Source organism: Martes martes (genome assembly GCF_963455335.1).
Source record: "Martes martes genome assembly, chromosome: 3".
In the NCBI taxonomy this organism is placed as follows: Eukaryota; Metazoa; Chordata; class Mammalia; order Carnivora; family Mustelidae; genus Martes; species Martes martes.
Window position 1 is genome coordinate 129,566,559 of NC_137890.1, and position 19,938 is coordinate 129,586,496.

Here is a 19,938-nt window from a genome sequence, read left to right on the forward strand (position 1 = left end):
TTAAAGGTTTAAAATGTCCCAGGGGCGCCTGGTGACTCAGTCAGTTGGACCTCTGACTTCAGCTCAGATCATGATCCTCCAGGTCCTGGGATGGAGCCCTGTGTCCAGCTCCCTGCTCAGCAGGGGGTCTGCTTGTTCCCCCCACCCCCCGCCCCCTTGTGGACACACTCTCTCTCTCAAATAAATCTTTAAAAAAAAAAAAAAAGTCCCAAAGTGATTGTAGATTTGTCTCTGTATAGTTTGTCATTTTTTAGGTATTTATATAATTTTTGTTGTAGCTGCGTATAGATTAAGGACTTTTGTATCCCCCCCCAAATCTTTTATCATCATGACATGTTTCTCTTTATCTTTTGTAATGCATTTTGCCTTGCAGTGTACTTTTATCTGGTGATTAAGACAGATACTGTTAGCTTTTAGTTGCTAAATGTTTGTATGGTATATCTTTTTCCAGACTTCTCCTTATAACTTTTACTTATATTTTAGCTATCTCTTATAAGTAGCGTATGTTCTGTAAAAAATAACTAGTTTGAACATGTTTGTTTTAGTTGGAAAATTGAGTAAATTTGTATTTAATATACTTAGTGATATATTCGGTTTAAGTTGATGTTTCTCATTCTCTTTACTGTTTATTTGAACTTTCTTTTAATCTCTTTTTTACCTTGTTTTGGATTGTTACTATTTTATTTCAAATAATTCCCCACAGGTGGCTTAATGGTTATATTCTGTTTTAGATTACATCCTAATTTTTTTTAGTGGTTATCCCAGAAATTAAAATATGCCTCTTTGACTTATTAAAGCATAGTATAAGTCAGTTTTTTTTCTGCTTCCTGGTCAAGCAGCAACTTCAGAGACTGTTAACTGTACAGTTCCTGCTCCTGAATTATATACTGCTATTACTGCATAGTAATAGTGGTTTGGTTCTTTTTTCTTTTTCAAGATTTTCTTTATTTGAGAGAGAGTGTGTGCACAAGTAGGCAGAGGGGTAGGGGAGAAGGAGAAGCAGAAGCAGACTCCCTGCTGAGCAGGGAGACCAATGATATGGGGTTCCTAGGACTCTGGGACCATGGCCTGAGCTGAAGATGCTTAACCAACTGAGCCACCCAGGTGCCCTTGTATAGTTTGGTTTTACATTATTTTAACCGCCATAAGATATTATTAGTGTTTTGTATAGTAATTCTGTATTTACATTTACAAACATAGTTACTACTTTTTTTATTTAAGTGGAGTTAATTCTGTTTGTGTAAAGAATGCTCTTTAGGGGTGCCTGGGTGGCTCAGTGGGTTAAAGCTTTTGCCTTCAGCTCAGGTCATGATCCCAGGGTCCTGAGATCGAGCCCCGAATCGGGCTCTCTGCTCGGCAGGGAGCCTGCTTCCCCCTTTCTCTCTGCCTGCCTCTCTGCCTACTTGTGATTTCGGTCTGTCAAATAAATAAATAAATAAAATCTTTAAAAAAAAAAAAAAAGAATGCTCTTTAATGTTTTCTCTGTTTGGGCCTATCTGGTGTGGAATTCTGTTACTGCTTGTCTGATAAGTCTTTCCTCCATATTTATTCTTGAGGAATTTTTGTTGTTTTTGTCTGACATAGGAATCTGAGTAGGCAGTTATTTTCACTCTTTAAGCTCAATGTGTGTTATTCCACTGAGACCTGATTTCCATTATTTTGTTCTGGAGTCAGCTGTCTGTCTTATTGCTTCTCCTTTGGTGGTAATCTAGTTTGCTATCTCTGGTTGCTTTTCAGGTTTGGGGAGGTTGTTTTTGGTTTTCAAGCAGTTTTACTCTGATGTGTATAGGTATGCTTTTCTTTTGTTCTTCTTGGTGTATGGAGGACTTCTTTGATCTTTGACTTGTGGCTGCACTATGCAGTGCCACTACATACATGTGTCTATTTAAATGATCATTTAAGAAGTTAGAAATCTAAGTTCCTCAGGTACTCAGTAGCCACATGTAGCCACATGCCTGCCTTTTTGGCAGATGGAGAGCATTTCATGTCCGTCATTGTAGAAAATTTTGTTGGACAGCACTGTTGAAGCCTTTTATAAGTTTTGGGAAATTTTCAGCCCATATCATTTCAGATAGTTTTCCTATCCTGTCATCATCTCTCTGGGAATCCAGTTGTATATATATTAGATCTTCTTACTGTATGCTGTATATTTGTCATGCCCTTTTCTGTATTTTCATCTTTTTATTCCTAATGTGCCTTTGAAAGGTAAATTTTTCTGAGATATCTTCTAGTTCATGAATTTCTCTCTCTCTCTCTCTCTCTCTCTCTCTTTTATTACAGAGGGAGGGGGAGGAAGGAGCAGGAGGAGAGGGAGACAGAGAATCTCATGCAGGTTCCACACCTAGTGCAGAGCTTAACTTTTGGGGCTCAGTCCCACAACCCTGGGATCATGACCTGAGCTGAAATCAAGAATCAAACATTCAGTCAACTGAACCACCCAGGCACCCCTCATTAATTCTCTCTTAAGCTTTTTAATATGTGTCAAACTCATCTACTGAGTTCTTAACTTAAATCCTCTTACTTTTTTTAGTTCTAGAAAGCAATTTGGTTCTTTTTTGTAGTTTCAGGTTCTCTATCAAAGTTCTTAGTCTTGTTATTCAGCATAATTATTTAGAAGTGTTTGATAATTTCATTATCTAGATCCCTTTGAGTCTTGTTCCGTGTTTTATTTGCTTTTCAGTCATGTGTTACTTTCTTGGGTTTCTCTTTCATTGTTTTGTTTTTTAATTGGATATGGGACATTTTTAATGAAAAGCCATAGAGATCATTTGGGGCCTAAAATAATGGCAGTCTTCCATGATAGGACTTATGTTTAATTTTGGCAGAAATATAGGGGCACTGTAAACCTCAGATTTTTCTTGATCCACTTTTAAGGATTGAGATTAGAAGCTGGACCTTAATCCTGTTTACTTTTGCTCAGAGATGGGGATCCCAATACAGAATTTTGGGGAGGCTCTGGATTTCTTTTTTTTTCTTTTTTCTTTTCCAGGACAGCCCAGTGATACTGCCAAAGTTTTGCTTAGCGTCTCAGTTTCTGAGTCACTAGTTCGGAAGTCAGCAGATACTTCTAGAGTCTGGGGAAGCCTCATTTACCAGACTCAACTCTCTGGAGTTTCTTTTCCTGATTTTGTCCCCATGATTCTTCACTGACTGATAACTATAAGCAAACTTTAAAAAAATAATAATTTAGTCCAGGTTTTCAGGTTTCCCGACCCAGAATATTGGTCTGATTTATCGAATCAGCATTATTATTAATTATTAATAATTATTAATAATTAATTATTATTTATTATTATTATTGCTTTTGTTTTTAATACTTCAATTTGTTGGAACATCTTGGGTGAATTTAAATCTTTTTTCTTCCTCTCAGTAGTTTTTTTTTTTTTTTTTAAGATTTGATTTATTTGTCAGAGAAAGAGAGAGAGAGTGAGAGAGCGAGTGAGCACAAGCAGGGGAGTGGCAGGCAGAGGGAGAAGCAGGCTGTCTGCTGAGCAAGGAGCCCAAGTGGGACTTGATCCCAGGACCCTGGGATCATGACCCAAGCCTAAGGCATTTGCTTAACCCACTGAACCAGCCACCCAGGTATCCCTCCTCCTTAGTAATAGTTAATATATAGTTGAGTAAACGTTATCTGGGACTTTTTTTTCCCCCCTGTTATTACGAAAGGACAGTGCATTGGTAACATTCTGAAATAACATTTGGCACACAATCCCACCACACTAATGATTTTTTCTGATTCTGGGAGAAACTGTTTTTTGATGATTACAGTCATAATGGAGTTGTGTCTTACTCAGGGATTAGGTTCTAAGAGGTCATAGTTAATCTTTGCACCTTTTTAAAAAAAATAATAGCTGCGACATATACACTTCCTTTCAGGTTGGATGTATTCTCTATTTTCTGTTTTCAGTTCTTTCCACTATAGGTAAGAATGTGACACACATCTTTGTTACTTAGCTTCTCTTAGATTATTGCCCTTTGAGCAATACTGTTTCAGCTTTAGAAATTGACTTTGGGGTTTGCTAAATACAGTATAACACTTTGTATGCCTTTGAAAATTGTCATGTCTCAAATGTTACAGTTATTTCAATTTAAGTTAGTAAAAAAGTATGCATTTCTTTCTAGATGTTGCTGTATTGTAAGGGTTGTACCTGTTTAGGGGCGCCTGGGTGGCTCAGTGGGTTAAGCCGCTGCCTTCAGCTCAGGTCATGATCCCGGGTCCTGGGATCGAGTCCCGCATCGGGCTCTCTGCTCAGCGGGGATCCTGCTCCTCCCCCCCTCTCTCTCTGCCTACCTCTCTGCCTACTTGTGATCTCTGTTTGTAAAATAAATAAATAAAATCTTTAAAAAAAAAAAAAAGTTGTACCTGTTTACAGTGTCACCAGCAATGCATATGAACCAGTTTATTGGAAGCATCACTGCTCTAGTAGTAGTATATTTTAAAACTGTTTGGCTTGCGTGGTTGTATTCCAGGTTGTTTTACTTGTATATATTTGATTACCAAGAACATAAGCAGTTTTCCACATGTTTATTACCTTTTTTTTTTTTGTGGTTTGTTTTAAAAATTACTCAGGTTTCTCAGAATTTACTGAAGAGGATATAACTTTGAATTGCTTGATCATAAAATTATTTAGGTGGATTTTTTTGGGGGGGGGGAGGAGCAAAGTTAATTAACTGAGGTCGCAGTGTTGATACTGTGAACCCATTACTACAGGTTATTTTTACCAAAGCTTACTTTTACTACGGTATGTACTGATTACAAGGACTGTGACAGTTCTTATGTTAAAACTACTTGCATTTGTTTGTACTGTCTAATTTAGTTCTCTAGATTACAGAGCAGCAGAAGAAAGATGATGATTGGCAATTTTAAGGGGGGGGGGGTTAATGATTTCAGCTTATTCCCCAAATACTGGCATCTGAGATTTGAAATAGAGATCAGTATATCCTGCTGTGGTAGCCTCCTTGCTAGGATCAATTTATAGTAATTATTTACTCTTTACTTGCTAAAACGTAGGTATATATGTTAAATGTTGTTTTAAATATCTTGAAATTTAACAAATGTTGTTCTTAAATTTTCTGTTAACAAATTATTGACTAAAGCATAGATGCATATCTATCTAGAACTTGATGTTTAAAGCATTTTAGTTATCTTTAACAACTAACATTGTTGCAACCCTTACCTCTACCTCACAGTTTGCTTTTAATAAGAAAATGATAAAAGTGATGCAAACTCTTTATTATCAGAGCTCGCAGCGATTTTATTTTATATTTTAACTGTTATTTAAGATACCTTTTCTATACTGTATAAAGTAAAAATGAGTTTAACCCGGTTATTTGTGAAGACAAAACTGTGTTATTAAGTAGTTGTATAAATCCTGTATTTATTGAGTGCCCGAAGAGCTTATAGTTTACCCTAAGATTGAGGCTTAACTCTAGATGCTGCAGATATTTAAAATAATGCATGTTCTCACATGCCTGTGTGCGTCTTTGTATATGCAGATGTCTTGATGGTAGAAATCAAAAGCCACATAAAAGATGTTTCTTTTGTATTTTGAAAAGAATCATTAAATCAAAATTTAAAAAATTATTTACTCTTAATTTACTTCATTTTATTTTTGCTTTGTACCTAATTCCTTGTTTTGGAATTAGGTATAGAGCATGAGTTGGCATACTTTTTGCAAAGAGCATGTTAATAAGTATTTTATGCTTAAAAGGCCAAAAGTTCTCTCTTAGAACTACTCTGCCCTTGACTCATATAAGGGCAGCCATAGGCAATGTGCAAATGAATGGGTGTGGCTTTGTTCCAATAAAGTCTTATTTGTGGACACTGAAGTTTGAATTTCATGCAATTTCTGCTTGTCACGAAATGCCCTTCTTTTTGATCTCCCCTTCCCAGTCATTTAAAAATTTAAAAGTCTTTTAGGTCATGGATTGTACAAAAACAGGTAGTGCTCCCTATGACTAGTATAGAGTAACTTTTTCTGAGGAAATTGAACACTTTAAATTAACCGGTTATCCAAGTAGATAGCTCCAGATCTGTTTTATCTTGCAAAACTGAAACTGTAATACCCATTATATAAGAGCTTTCCATTCCCCTCTGCCCTCAACCCCTGAAAACCACCATTTTATACTATTAACTACTCTAGGAATATAAATGCATATAAATGCAGTCATACATGTTTGTCTTTTTGTGACTGGCTTATTTCATTTAGCACAGCGTCCTCAATGTTCATCTGTATTGCAGCATGTGTTGGAATATCCTGCACTTTAAAGGCTGAATAATACTCCATTTTATGTATATACCACATTTTGTTTATCCATTTATCCATTAATGGTTACCTGGCTTGCTTGGCTGTTGTGCCTTGGCTGCTGTGAATAATGCTGCTGTAAACATGGGTGTGCAGATATCTCTGAGATCCAGCTTTGAGTACTTGTGGGTATACACCCAGAAGTGAGATTGCTTGGATCATATGATAATTTTATTTTTAATTTTTTGAGGAGCTGCCATACTGTTTTGCACTGCACCTGTACCATTTTATGATTTGATCCACAGTGCACAAGCATTCCAATTTCTCTATATCCTTGCTAACACTTACGTTCTATTTTTTAAATAGTAGCCATCCTAATGGGAGTGAAACGATATCTTTGGGTTTTATTTGCATTTCCTTAATTATTAGTGATATGAGCATCTTTTTCTGTGCATGTTGACCATTTGTGTTATCTCTGGAGAAATGTTTATTAAATTCTTTGCCAATGTTAAAATCATGTTGGCCGACTATATTATTTTCAAGAATACAGTTTTTTTCCTCTCTTGCAGTGTGTTCTATGAGTACAGATAAGTAAGTTAATGTAATTTATTATTACTTATAAAAGTAATAACTTAATGAGGAGCACAGTAAGTGGAAGTTCTAATTGACCAAAAGCCAGTCGAAATAGAGAAGCCAAACATTCTGTAATTGTTTTCAAAGTGCATGAACAGCAGCCTGGGAAGAGGAAGTGCATATAATGTGACTAAAAAAGAAATAGGGTTGATTTTTATGTGTCCTGTAGACTTACTCATTCACACCATGCTGTATATTGTAATCAAATAGTATGTTAAGCAGTTTAGAGAGTTATTATGCTCTGTAGTATTTAGACATACATGGTAAGTAGTTCATAAAATTGGTTCTGATGTATCCAGCCACAATCATTTCAAGTTTTATTCTTTTACATTGTCTTTCTCCTCATTGATATTGTGAGTTCATAGTGTGAGCACTGTCTTGTCTCTTAGGCCCAGTGACTTACAATAGAGCTGATTGTATAAGTGATCCATAGTATGGATGAATTTTTAAATATCTAAATGGTCAGTAAAAACAGTTTTTCCTCATCCTCTGTGCTTTATTTTTTGTATATTGAGCTGGGCTTTCTTTGTACCTATCCTTCCTTCCTGCTGTTCTGTGCTCTTTGCTAATGGTTATTGAACCATTACCTTAAAAATAGGTAACTGTGAGGTTAGTCTTCATTGTTAGGTGAATAGATAAGTGAGGCCTGTGTGAAGAAACTCACTGTTGTCCCTAAAACACATCAAGTTCATTGTCTTCAAATAGGAATTCATGATCTATCTCCCTGAAGCAGTTCCTTTTATAGTGACTGTTCTTACCAGTTATTCATGTGTAAACCAGAAACATTTCCCTTTCCCTTACTTTTCAGATTCAGTCTACTACCAACTCCTGTTGTTTTTTCATCTCCTAGATACCTTTCTGATCTTATGTGGTACTTGTTCAAGTTAGTGCCTTCTCTTACTGGATCACTACAGTGGCCACCTAACTGGTGTCCATGAATCCACCCTGGAGTCTATAATTAGGCAGAAATGCTGCTGCTGGACTACTTCCCCAGTAACAGTACTTAATATTCTACATGATTTAATACATTTTTTAAAATCTTTATTTATTTATGAGAGAGAGAGAGTATGCCTGGAGGTAGTGGGGAGGGGCAGAGGAAGAGGCAGAGAGAAACTCAAGCAGACTACCCACTGAGCATGGAGCCTAATGCAGGGCTTGATCTCACAACCAAGATCAGACCTGAACCGAAACCAAGAGTCCAATGCTTTAACCAACTGCACCACCCAGGTGCCCTTAATTTTCCATTTTTTCATTTTTCTTTATTGTTGGCAGTTTGGGGTTTATGACCAATAGTAAAAAGAGGAAGAAGTGAAATTGCTTATTTCTTGTCACGATAAAGATATGTGTCCTTTTTTTCATAAGGCAGGTAGCTCGGCATTGGGAAATAAGTGTTAAGTCAGAAAATTACTGTAACTGAAAGAAAACTTGGTATAAGACTTTTTGAATGTACAGATTGCTGAAAGACTATGAGGGTCAACCTTATAAGGTATAAATTTAATAAGGCTTTGCATTTATCACTCCCATTTGGGCAGCTTTGAGATAATACACAAATTAAAAATGTATGAGAATGATGTGACCCACAGTTTCTTTGAGTTCTGTATTCTGTATTGAATTTCCATAAAATGACAGTCATAACATTTGTAAAGATACTAGAGGATTGGTTATACTCTAAACTATTCTGGTCATGGAGTGAATAGTTTGAGCCATACAAACCTATTTTATAGACTTAAAATGTGTGAATATAACTTCATGTGGTTCAGCCTGTTTAAAAAAATCACAATTTCTTATCCTTTGTTAAAATTGATTTACTTATATATTTATCTAAAGTTAGAGATTTGTTGGGTGCCTGGGTGGCTCAAGTGGTTAAACATCTGACTTGGTTTCAGCTCAGGTCATGATCTCAGGGTTGTGAGATAAAGCCGTGTATTGGGCTCTGTGCTGGACATGGAGCCTGCTTAAGATTATCTCTCTCTCTCTCCCCCCTCACTTGATATTAGATCTCCCCATCCCCCCCATATATATACATACATATGTATATATATACACATATATATATGTATATGTACACACACACACATATATATATTTATAAATATAAATTTAAAAAGTTACAGGTTGGCATTTCTATCAAGGTTGAAGGTAATAGAAAATGTTACTAAAATTATTTTGTATCTTGGGTGATTTGGTCTTGGAAATGTATCTTTCTAGAGAAACGTTATGATCTTGATGGGTGTATACACTCATTTATGTATCTGGCGTCTAAACTTTTGGCATTCTCTGGAGTTGTACAGTAATTTAGAGTTGGGAATGTTGGTTAAAGATTGTTTTTATTTTCATTGAGCAGCATAATTTATGTTGAACGTGTCTTTGTGGGCATTTGGAGTGGGTAGGGTTCCTGAGCAGAGTGGTTTATTTTTTTGGAAATCTTTTGGATTTATTAATTTAAAAATTCAATTTTTTTCTTCTTTTTTTGAAGGTTTAGGCTAGTGAATTGAAAGTGAATAAAGGAATGCTCTACTGTTTGTTAATATCCTTCTGTTGCTTTCTCTTCTCACATCACTTACTTGGCATGCAGTTTTGGGGAGGTTGCTTATTTTTCTAGGACTCAGTAGTAGTAAGTAATAGTAAGTAGAAATTATGGAGGCTGTATATTCCAGGAACCTGCTAAGGGCTTGCCAGTATCATCTCATTGATTTGCATAAGAATCCTGTGAAGTAGGCTCAGTTATTACCAGGATTTTATGGATGAGGACGTAGCTGGGATTTGAACTCTGGCAGCAGAGCCCCTGCTCTTAACCCTAAAGCTATTTTGCTACAGTAAGTGTCCACAGAAATCCATTTTAAGGGTTATTTTGAAGATATGATAGAGATGATGTTGGTGAAATAATAACCTATGTTGAAATCACTGTATAAACATCTAGAATATTTTATCCTTATTATAATACATTATTTCAGATAGTGTTTTATTTATTTATTTATTTATTTTTTAAAGATTTTATTTATTTATTTGACAGACAGAGATCACAAGTAGGCAGAGAGGCAGACAGAGAGAGAGGGAGAAGCAGGCTCCCTGCGGAGCAGAGAGCCCGATGCGGGGCTCGATCCCAGGACCCTGGGAATCATGACCTGAGCCGAAGGCAGAGGCTTTAACCCACTGAGCCACCCAGGCGCCCCTCAGATAGTGTTTTAAAAGGTAGATAGTGCTCAACTTGGGCTTCTTAGGTAGAGTACCTGCAACTTCCTTGTTGGAGATTTACTTCCCTGTTGCAGGTGGACTGTGCCATGTAACTGTTCTGGAGCCCTTCTTTCACCCTGCCCTATTGGGATAGAATAGACCAAGAAGGAGTACTGTGGGGCAGTAAATCATCACTATGCTTTTGAGGGTATATCAAAATGGTTACCTCTGAGGAGTGGGATTTTGGGAGACAGGGGAGTATTGGGACTTTCATTTTTATATTTCTGTATTATTTATTTCAACCAGCATTTATTACACTGATAATGGGGAAAAAGCATGGAACTAAAAAACATTCTTAAGTAACTAGTACTTAGGTTAGTGATAGGATACCAGTTGACTTTGTAGTAATAAGAGGAAAGTAATAAATAGTCTAGGTTTTACCAAATTCCTATTTTGGACCTTTCTTAGAAAACATTGCTTTTTACATGTACAAGCATGTGTGTGTTCATTTTCTCTCTCTCTCTTAAGTACCCCCCCCCCGCCTTACACTCTCCTTTTGGACTGCTCTTTTGGGATAAGGGGTGCTTAATTGAGTGGATATTAGTTCTAACAATAGGTAATAAGACTTAATCTCTCAGTATCTCAATTGCCTTATCTTTAAGATGAGAACTGGATGTTAAAATAGAGAAATAGCCTACTATAAAAATGTTGTGTATGTATACACATGTACATATGTGCATATATATGTGTGTGTATGTATATGTGTATATGAGAGAGATATTGATTCTAAAAATAGCAAACTACTATAAGCTTAAAGAAAGTAGAGGAATGGGAGTTAGTTACATTACTTTGACATTAACAGAAAAAAATTAGGCATTGAAGTATATGCTGTTTTACCTACCAGGAAATTCTAACCACAGGGAGAGAGCTAGAAGGGAGCTTATGATGTACATAATAAATGCCAGTCTTTATTGAGTACTTGTATTGTAGCATACATATATGCTCACACTTACTGACTGCTAAGTGACAGGTTTAGTTTAAAACTCTTCATATACACTTACTTTATTCTAACAGCTATAAGGTACATACTTGTATTATCCATTTTATTTATTTAAAAAGATTTTATTTATTTGACAAAGAGGCAGTGAGAGAGGGAACACAAGCATGGGGAGCAGGAGAGAGAGAAGCAGGCTTCCCGCGGAGCAGGGACCCTGATGTGGGGCTCGATCCCTGGACCCTGGGATCATGACCTGAGCCAAAGGCAGACACTCAACGAACTGAGCCACCCAGGCACCCCCATTATCCATTTTATATATAAAGAAGCTGAAGCATGGTTAAGGAACTTGGCCATGCTTACACATCTTGTCTATTTGTGTATTTATTTTTGATGAAAGAAAAATTAATGGCCAGACATTTATTTATTTATTTATTCCCCCCCAGATCCCCCAGACTATTTTTTATTTATAAGAATAAAATTGAAATTTAATTATTACTCATTATCTAAGGTCATGAGTGGTAGAGAAGAAGAAACCAAAACTTTACTCTGCTTTACTCTGATGCAAGCTATATATTTTTATATGAATAATTTGGTCTCAATATGTCTGCATTCTTTGCTGTAAGGGTTACAACAAAAGTGTTTAAAATGACTAAGTATCTTAAAGATAAGGTGAGGTATTAATCTGATATGGAGTGGTCCTAGATTAGACCTGTCTTTATTTACCACAGGCATATATAATTGAATGTATATACAGGATTCAGGAATCAGGCTTTCATGCTTACTCTCTTCAGTCATTCTAGATGAAATATTTGGGATGTGTGTCTGTGAAGAGTGTAGTTACGTGTGTGTATGTATATATATACATATACGTTAAAAAATTGAAAGAGCAATACTTTATGATATGTGAAATTCAAATATTAGTGCCTACAAATAAAGTTTTATTGAAACACAGCTGTTTTGCATTATGCTGTTTTGCAAGTGATGCCACTAAACAGAACTAATACTATACACACAATACATACATGTGTAGGTAGATGGACAGATTATATAGCTCAGATAGTTTAGTGAAACAGAATAAAGTACAGAAACAGACCCATATTTATGTGGGAGTATGATAGATGGCTAGAAAAGTATTTCAAATCAGTGGGAAAGGTTGCATTTGTGAGAAATTGTATGACATTTTCCTTTGGAAAATGTTATAACTCTATGCAATGAAATTCTAAATAGATTAAATTTCCAAATGTTAGTATTTAAACTCACAAGGAAAAAAATGTGGGAGATATTTTTATTAGATTCATAGGGGGAAAAGGTTATGAAAGAAATTGGGTTGCTTTTGTGATAGCTCATTTAACATGTTCATTTAAGTACCAAAAAATTAGAATATTTGGTTTTAAATTGGCAATCAAGCTGTGGCATAAATGTTGGAATGTAATGTAGTCAACAAAAATAATAGCTATGTTTACTAAATATGTGATACAAAATACTGTGTATGATAATAGATATATTCTATTAACTGTGTTAGAATGGGTGTTTAAAGATGAGTCAGAAGTAATTCTGGAGTGTTGAGCAGTGTAGACTTCTTAAATTCTTTTTGTTTCCTATACTTCGAAATGCGTTAAAAAACTAATGAAAAGGAGTGATTTAAATGGAATATTTTATCTTGTTGAAATAATTCCTAACTTTATCACGGTGTTTCTATTTTTAATCGAGTTCTTTGCTTTATCAAGTATAATGTGAAAAGTATTAATCGAAGAAAGACCTTAACTGTTCTGTATAAATCAGCTTATCAGATGAAATATAAAAAGTAACAATTAAAATCTGGAATGAGTTAAAATATTTTCAGACTTCAGGAAGTTTTAAATTTAAAAATGTAAGGCAGTGGCTTAGTAGCAGTTGAATCTATTAGAAAGGTCTAAGTGGGCAAACTCATTTACTTTTTGGTAACTGGTATTAGCCTTTCTGGTATTAACATACTTTCTAGATATCGTGATTTTGTTTTGACTATCTGCCAAGGAAGATGAAGTCTTAAGGTAATTAAAAAATGATATAATGAAAGATAAATTCCTTGTCATAAAAAGGTGATATAACTATAAAGTGATGCCGACTAAACAGAACTAATACTATGTCTAAATACATGGATCTTTTTTAGACTGGTCACCTTGGGAGGCAAATTTTATAATAACTAACATCTACTGAGTGAGTTGAAAGTGTGTGTGTGTGTGTGTGTGTAAGAGAAGGGGAGAGAAAATGTTTATTAGAAGGGGCCATGACATACTTCCCCTAATGGTTAAAACTGTGGTCTTCCTTTATGTTTACCTAAGTTTTTTCTTTATAGAATAGGGTGTGATCTCTGATTTGGGTAGTAACATCTCCTTATATTTTTTATGTGAAACTTTAGGTTTATAATACATTTTATGGAGCAGTTTAGTAAGAATAGTAGCATAATTAGGAGACAGGTGGCTGTATTTAGAGATGGGTATTCTTTAAGGATGCTATGGTCTTTATAATGGCTTTTATAATTTCTTTTTCAAAAGTATATTAATGTATAATAAAGAATTTAATGGATTTTAGTGAAATTAGATGTTCTTCAGAAAATCTCACATCTTGTAATTAAGGACCAAACTTCTGGTGTCAGAAATAACAGTTTGATTCCATAAAAAATTATAATCTTTGAAATGTGTTTGCTACAGCAGGAGTCAGCAAAGTACATATTTTTGTATGGTTAAAAAAATTGAAAGAGCAATACTTTATGATATGTGAGATTCAAATATTAGTGCCTACGAATAAAGTTTTATTGGAACACAGCTGTTTTGCATTATAATGGCAGACCAGAGTAGTTGTGAGAGAGACCTATATGACATTCTTTTTACTTCATACAGCTTTTGGTGCACTACAAATTTCAGTATTGCTGTTATAACTTGACAGTGTTTTGAGTACCATGTGTATTGCCAGCCTACAGTATTTATTTTTTTATGCCAGTGCATATCTATCATGTCAAAACAAGAAAAGAAAAATGGACTCTGAGTGCCATGCTTTTTTTTTTTTTAAAGAATTTTTATTTATTTATTTGACAGAAAGATAGAGATCACAAGTAGGCACATAGGCAGGCAGAGAGAGGAGGGGAAGCAGGCCCCCCCAATGAGCAAAGAACCCAATGTGGGCCTCTATCCCAGGACCCTGAGATCATGACCTGAGCCGAAGGCAGAGGCTTAACCCACTGAGCCATCCAGGCTCCCCTGAGTGTCATGCTTTTTAAGGCACAGTGGAGTATGTATTATTTTGTTGAATTAGAGAGCAAAACATTTCTTTTATTATGCAGTGACACTGTAGCTGTTAGAGAAGAATATATGTTGACATTATTAGACTAAGCATATATCATACTATTCTCAATTCTATTTTCTTAAAGTAAGCCAATTTAGAATGGAGTATCTTATCACAGCATAATTTCTTCATAGAAATAAAAATTGAAAATGAGGCTGCCACCAAAATAAGTTTCCAAGTGGCTCATTTGTTAGCCAAGCAAAGCCATTTACTGATGGTGAGTTAATTAAATTGTATTTGATTGCAGCAAAAAAAAAATGTGTCCAGAAAAAATAAACTCGTTTTAGAATATAAATTTTTTGGCAAGAACAGTTGATTTAAGAGTTAAGGACATTTGAAGCAATATCAATAGTCAATTAAAAAAACAAGTAATTTATAGTGGTTTTTCTTGGCTTTTGCTGAGTTGACAGATGTTATTGATACTGTTCAGTTGTTGTTTATGCAAGGTGTCAATGCCAAATTTGAAGTGGCAGAACAATTAGACCCTATGAATAGTCTGTGGAGAACAACTACACACAAGAATATTTTCAAAGTTGAGAAAATACTAAGTACAATCTGAAGTGGAATCTGCTAAGATGTGTTAAAACTGATGGTGGTAAAAATATGTGTGGAACAGAAAAAGGCTTAGTTGGATAACTTTACAAAGCTTATAAAAATGTGAGGTGTTCAAAGCTCTGGTTATTTGTTGTGTTATTCATCAGTAGGTACTTTGCATAAAATTTTGAATTTATCATGTGTTATTGAATCAGTATTGTCAGTAGTGCACTTAATTTGCTCTCATGGATTTAATTAGGAGCTGCATGAATTTTTTTGGATATAGAAGCTGAATTTCTTGACTGGTTTAGTAGTAAAAGAGTTTACAATTTTTTGAGCTTAGGACAGAGTTTGAAATTTTTCTGAATGAAGTGGGATGGCCTTCAACCACTATTGTCAAATACTGATTGGCTTTGGAAATTGGCTTTTTTTTTGATATCTGGAAATACTTTTAAATGAATCTAACCTAAAATGATGAGGCGAAATAGTGCTTACATGTGAAATTTAGCTGCAGTTAAGTCATTTCAGTGTCAACTGATGTTTGAATCACAAGTAACATCAAGCTGCTTTATTCATTTCTTCTGTCAAAACGAGAGCTTCATTCCCATATGAATTTGCATGAATATATTTTCCATCATCAAACTACAGTGCCAGCAACATTTTTCAGACATTGATGCACGTGCAAAGGAAGTTTCCATATCTCAAAATCCAATTAATTGCGCACTTGAGGAACTTCTGCCTTACTTCCAATTGGAAGTGATTAATCTGCAGTGTAGTGACCTATTGAAAAGCAAATATCAAAAGAATCTAAGAGATTTCTATAGCTGCCTTCAAAGTCATGAATATACTTAATTAAAATCATGTACTTGTGGGTTGATATCAGTATTTAGAAGTACCTGTTTGTCAGAAAAGACATTTCAAATATAAATACGTAGGCTGATCAACATTATCAGTTGAATATTTGCAATAGATTTTGATGATAGGCAACTAAAATTAAGTGGTACCCCCAATTCCATTTTTTATTAGCATACTTACATTTTATAATATTGTAAAATATTGTACTTAGTTATTATATCTTGAATTTTGTCAATAAAAAGTTTGTAGGAATTTTTCTCTCATTATGTAAAGTGTCTACATGGTATTGCCCTTGGCCTGCAAAGACTGAAATACAGTTGAGCCCTTGTCAGGAAAAGTTGAGGACCCAGATTCTATAGCAGTGCTTCGACATGAATGCACATGATAATTTCCTGAAGATCTTACTAAAATACAGATTCTGGGGCACCTGGGTGGCTCAGTGGGTTAAGCCTCAGCCTTTGGCTCGGGTCGTGATCTCGGGGTCCTGGGATCGAGCCCGCATCGGGCTCTCTGCTTGGTGGAGAACCTGCTTCCTCCTCTCTCTCTCTCTGCCTGCCTCTCTGCCTGCTTGTGGTGTCTGTCAAATAAATAAATAAAATCTTAAAAAAAAAATACAGATTCTGATTTGCTAGGTGTAGGGGTGGAACCCACAATTTTGCATTTCTTATAAGCATCGGAGGGTAACAGATGGCTGCTGGTCAGTGGACTGCGTTTTGGGAAGCACGGCTCTAGTATTCCAGATTATATTTTTATTTAGATAAGTATGCTAGGGCTGCCTGGGTGGCTCAGTTGGTTAAGCATCTGTTTTCAGCTCAGGTCATGATCCCAGAGCCCTGGGATTGAGCCCCATGTTGGGTTCCCTGTGCAGTGGAGAGCCTGCTTCTCCCTCTCCCACTGCCTGCCGCTCCCCATCCCCTGCTTGTACTCTCTGTCAGATAAATAAATAAAATCTTAAAAAAAATAGACAAGTATGTTAATACTTGTTAGGCATCTGTTATTTGTCAGCAGTTATACTAAGGGTTCTTGCATACATTGCTATTAAAATGTCGTAAAAACTTGTTAGAAGTGTTGATTATTAGTATGAGGTTGGGACTCCCTACAGGAGTTTGGTTAGAAACCAGTTTTTGTTTGTTATTCCTTGAGTGTATAGCTTCCTCTAGGATCTCATGGAGGGCTGAGGTCCTAAAGGAAGCTATATATCTAAGAAAAACAGTGGTAAACAAAATACCACATTATTAGTTGGTTCAGGTAAAAGTAGGGACTTAGGTCCTCATCTTCTCTACTACATTTCAGTGGACTATCAACGAGTTACCAAGCCAAAGAGTAGAAATAATATATAGCACATAAATGTTCTATAAATATTTTCTCCCTGTCTCTTGTTTTTCATTTTTACCACCATGTCTTTTGAACTAGCAAAGTTAACATTTTTATAAAGTCCAATTTATTTATTTTTAAAAATTATTTGTAAGAATCGTAAAGTATACATAATACAACATTTACCATTTTAGCTATTTTTAGGTGTACAATTCAGTGCCACTAAGTATATTCACATTATTGTACTGTCATCACTACCATCCATCTCCAGAACTTTTGTATCTTCCCCATTGAAACTCTGTACCCATTAAACACCTAAGTCGTCATTCCACCACGCCCCCTGTCTGTGACAGCCATCATCTACTTTCTGTCTCTGCATTTGGCTACTACGAATCTCATGTAAGTGGAACTATACAATATTTGTACAATTGGTTTATTTCACTTACCATAATGTCTTCAAAGTTCATCTGTATTGTGACCTGTGTCAAAATTTCCTTCATTTTTAATGTTGAATAATACTCCATTTTATGCATATACCACATTTTGTTAATCCATTCATTCATCAGTGGACATGTAGGTTGCTTCTACCTTTTGGCTATTGTGAATAATGCTGGTATGAACATGGTGTATAAAGGTCTATTCTAGGGGTGCTTGGGTGGCTCTCAGTGGGTTAAAGCCTCTGCCTTCGGCTCAGGTCATAATCCCAGGTCCTGAGATCAAGCCCCACGTCGGGCTCTCTACTCAGCGGGAAGCCTGCTTCCTCCTCTCTCTCTCTCTGCCTGCCTCTCTGCCTACTTGTGATCTCTCTCTGTCAAATAAATAAATAAATCTTTAAAAAAAAAAAAAGGTCTGTTCTAGTCCTTACTTTCACTTCTCTTGGATATATACTGAGAAGCGGACTTTCTGGATCATATGGTAATTCTGTGTTCGATTTTTTGAGAAACTGCCACACAGTTTTCCACAATGGTTGTACCAGTTTACATTCCCACTAGCCTTGCACAAGGGTTCAAATTTCTCCACATCCTTACTAACACTTAGTATTTTCTGTTCTATGATAGTAGCCATCCTAATGGGGATGAAGTGGTATGTCATTGTGGGTTTTGATTTACATTTCCCTAATAATTGATATCGAACCTCTTTTCATGTACTTACTGGCCAGTTACATATCTTTGGAGAAATGTCTATGTCCTCTGCCCTTCTTTTTTTTTTAAAGATTATTTTATTTTATTTTATTTTAGAGAGACAGCAGGGGGAGGGACAGAGAGAGAGGGAGAAAGAGCATCTTAAGCAGACTCTGTGCTATGTACAGAGCCAAACATGGAGCACAGAGCCCAATGTGGGGTTTCAGTCCTATGACCCTGAGATCATGACCTGAGCTGAAAGCAAGAGTCAGATGCTCAACTGACTGAACCACTCAGGTCCCACCACCTGCCCTTTTTTTTTTTTTTTAAAGATTTTATTTATTTATCAGAGTGAGAGAGCAAAAGCAGGGGGAGCAGCAAAGGGAGAGGGAGAAGCAGGCTTCCCGCTTAGCAGGGAGCCCAGTGCAGGACTCGATCGTAGGACTTGATCGTAGGACTCTGAGATCATAACCTGAGCCAAAGGCAGATGCTTAACCAACTGAGCCACCCAGGCCCCTCCTCCCCTACCCCTGTTTTAAATTGGGTTGTTTGGGTTCTTTTGTTGAGTTGTAGGATTTCTTTATGTATTCTGTAAGGGATCTTGCATTTTCCCAGGTTTTTTTTGTTTTTTGTTTTTTGTTTTTAAGATTTTACTTATTTATTTGACAGAGCGAGATACACAGCGAGAGAGGGAATACAAGCAGAGGGAATGGGAGGAGAAGTAGGCTTCCTGCTGAGCATGGAGCCGGGTGCGGGACTTTATCCAAGGACCCTGGGATCATGACCTTAGCCGAAGGCAGACACTTAACAACTGAGCAACCCAGGAGCCGCATTTCCCAGTTTGATATCTAAGAAATCATTGTCAGATCCTCCAAGATCATGATGCTTTCCCCTGTGTTTTCTTCTAAGAGTTCTATAGTTTTAGGTCTATACATGCAAATGCAAGATCCCTTGGATATGAAGAAGGAATGGGATCAAAAGCAAAAATTGAAGGCTTCAGCTTTTTAAAGGTAGCGACCTCTTTGAGATGGAAGAAAGAGGAGTGGCAGAAAATATATATTCAGGTACAGATATATGCAAGTAAATATGGAAGGATGGCCATTATCCATCGAGTCCTCTGTCCAGATAAAAATGAAAGATAATGAGGGGCACCTGGGTGGCTCAGTCGGTTAAGCATCTGCCTTGAGCTCAGGTCATGATCCCAGAACCCTGGGATTGAGCCCTGCATCAAGCTCCCTGCTTGGCGGGAAGCCTTCTTCTTTCTCTCCCACTCCCTTTGCTTGTGTTTGCTCTCTCTCTGTCAAATAAATAAAATCTTTAAAAAAAAATGAAAGAAAATGAAAACAATTTTAAAAGATAAAATCTATAAAAATAACTGTTAACCTTTAAGATAGAGGAATGTAAGAGTGTGTAGAAGGGGTCTAGTTAGTTTTGTTTGAAAGTGTCTACACGTGGCTTGGGATTGCCCCTTAATTCCTTTTAAAAACCACTAATTTTTGTCAGTTCTAAGGTTTTAGTTTTATCAGTAGACAGTTGGCAGACACGAATAAAAGAAATTTAAAATTGATCTTTAGGTAGAATTTGTGGTACTTTAGTCTGCATAGTAGCAATTACACGAGGATGCTAATTTTTCCCCTTTAATTCTCCAACGATTGTTTAATAATAGCTGTTACCTCAGTGATCTATTTGATATATGTATAATTTTTATCCACTGATAGAAACTGAAAACCATCAAATGTACCAA

At 36.1% G+C, this 19,938-nt stretch overlaps 1 protein-coding gene across 1 annotated transcript in view; it reads left to right on the forward strand.

Moving 5' to 3' along the window:
• Nucleotides 1-19,938, forward strand: part of TLK1 (tousled like kinase 1) — a 143,480-nt gene that overhangs the window by 23,076 nt on the left and 100,466 nt on the right. The gene's annotated exons all lie outside the window — the stretch shown is intronic.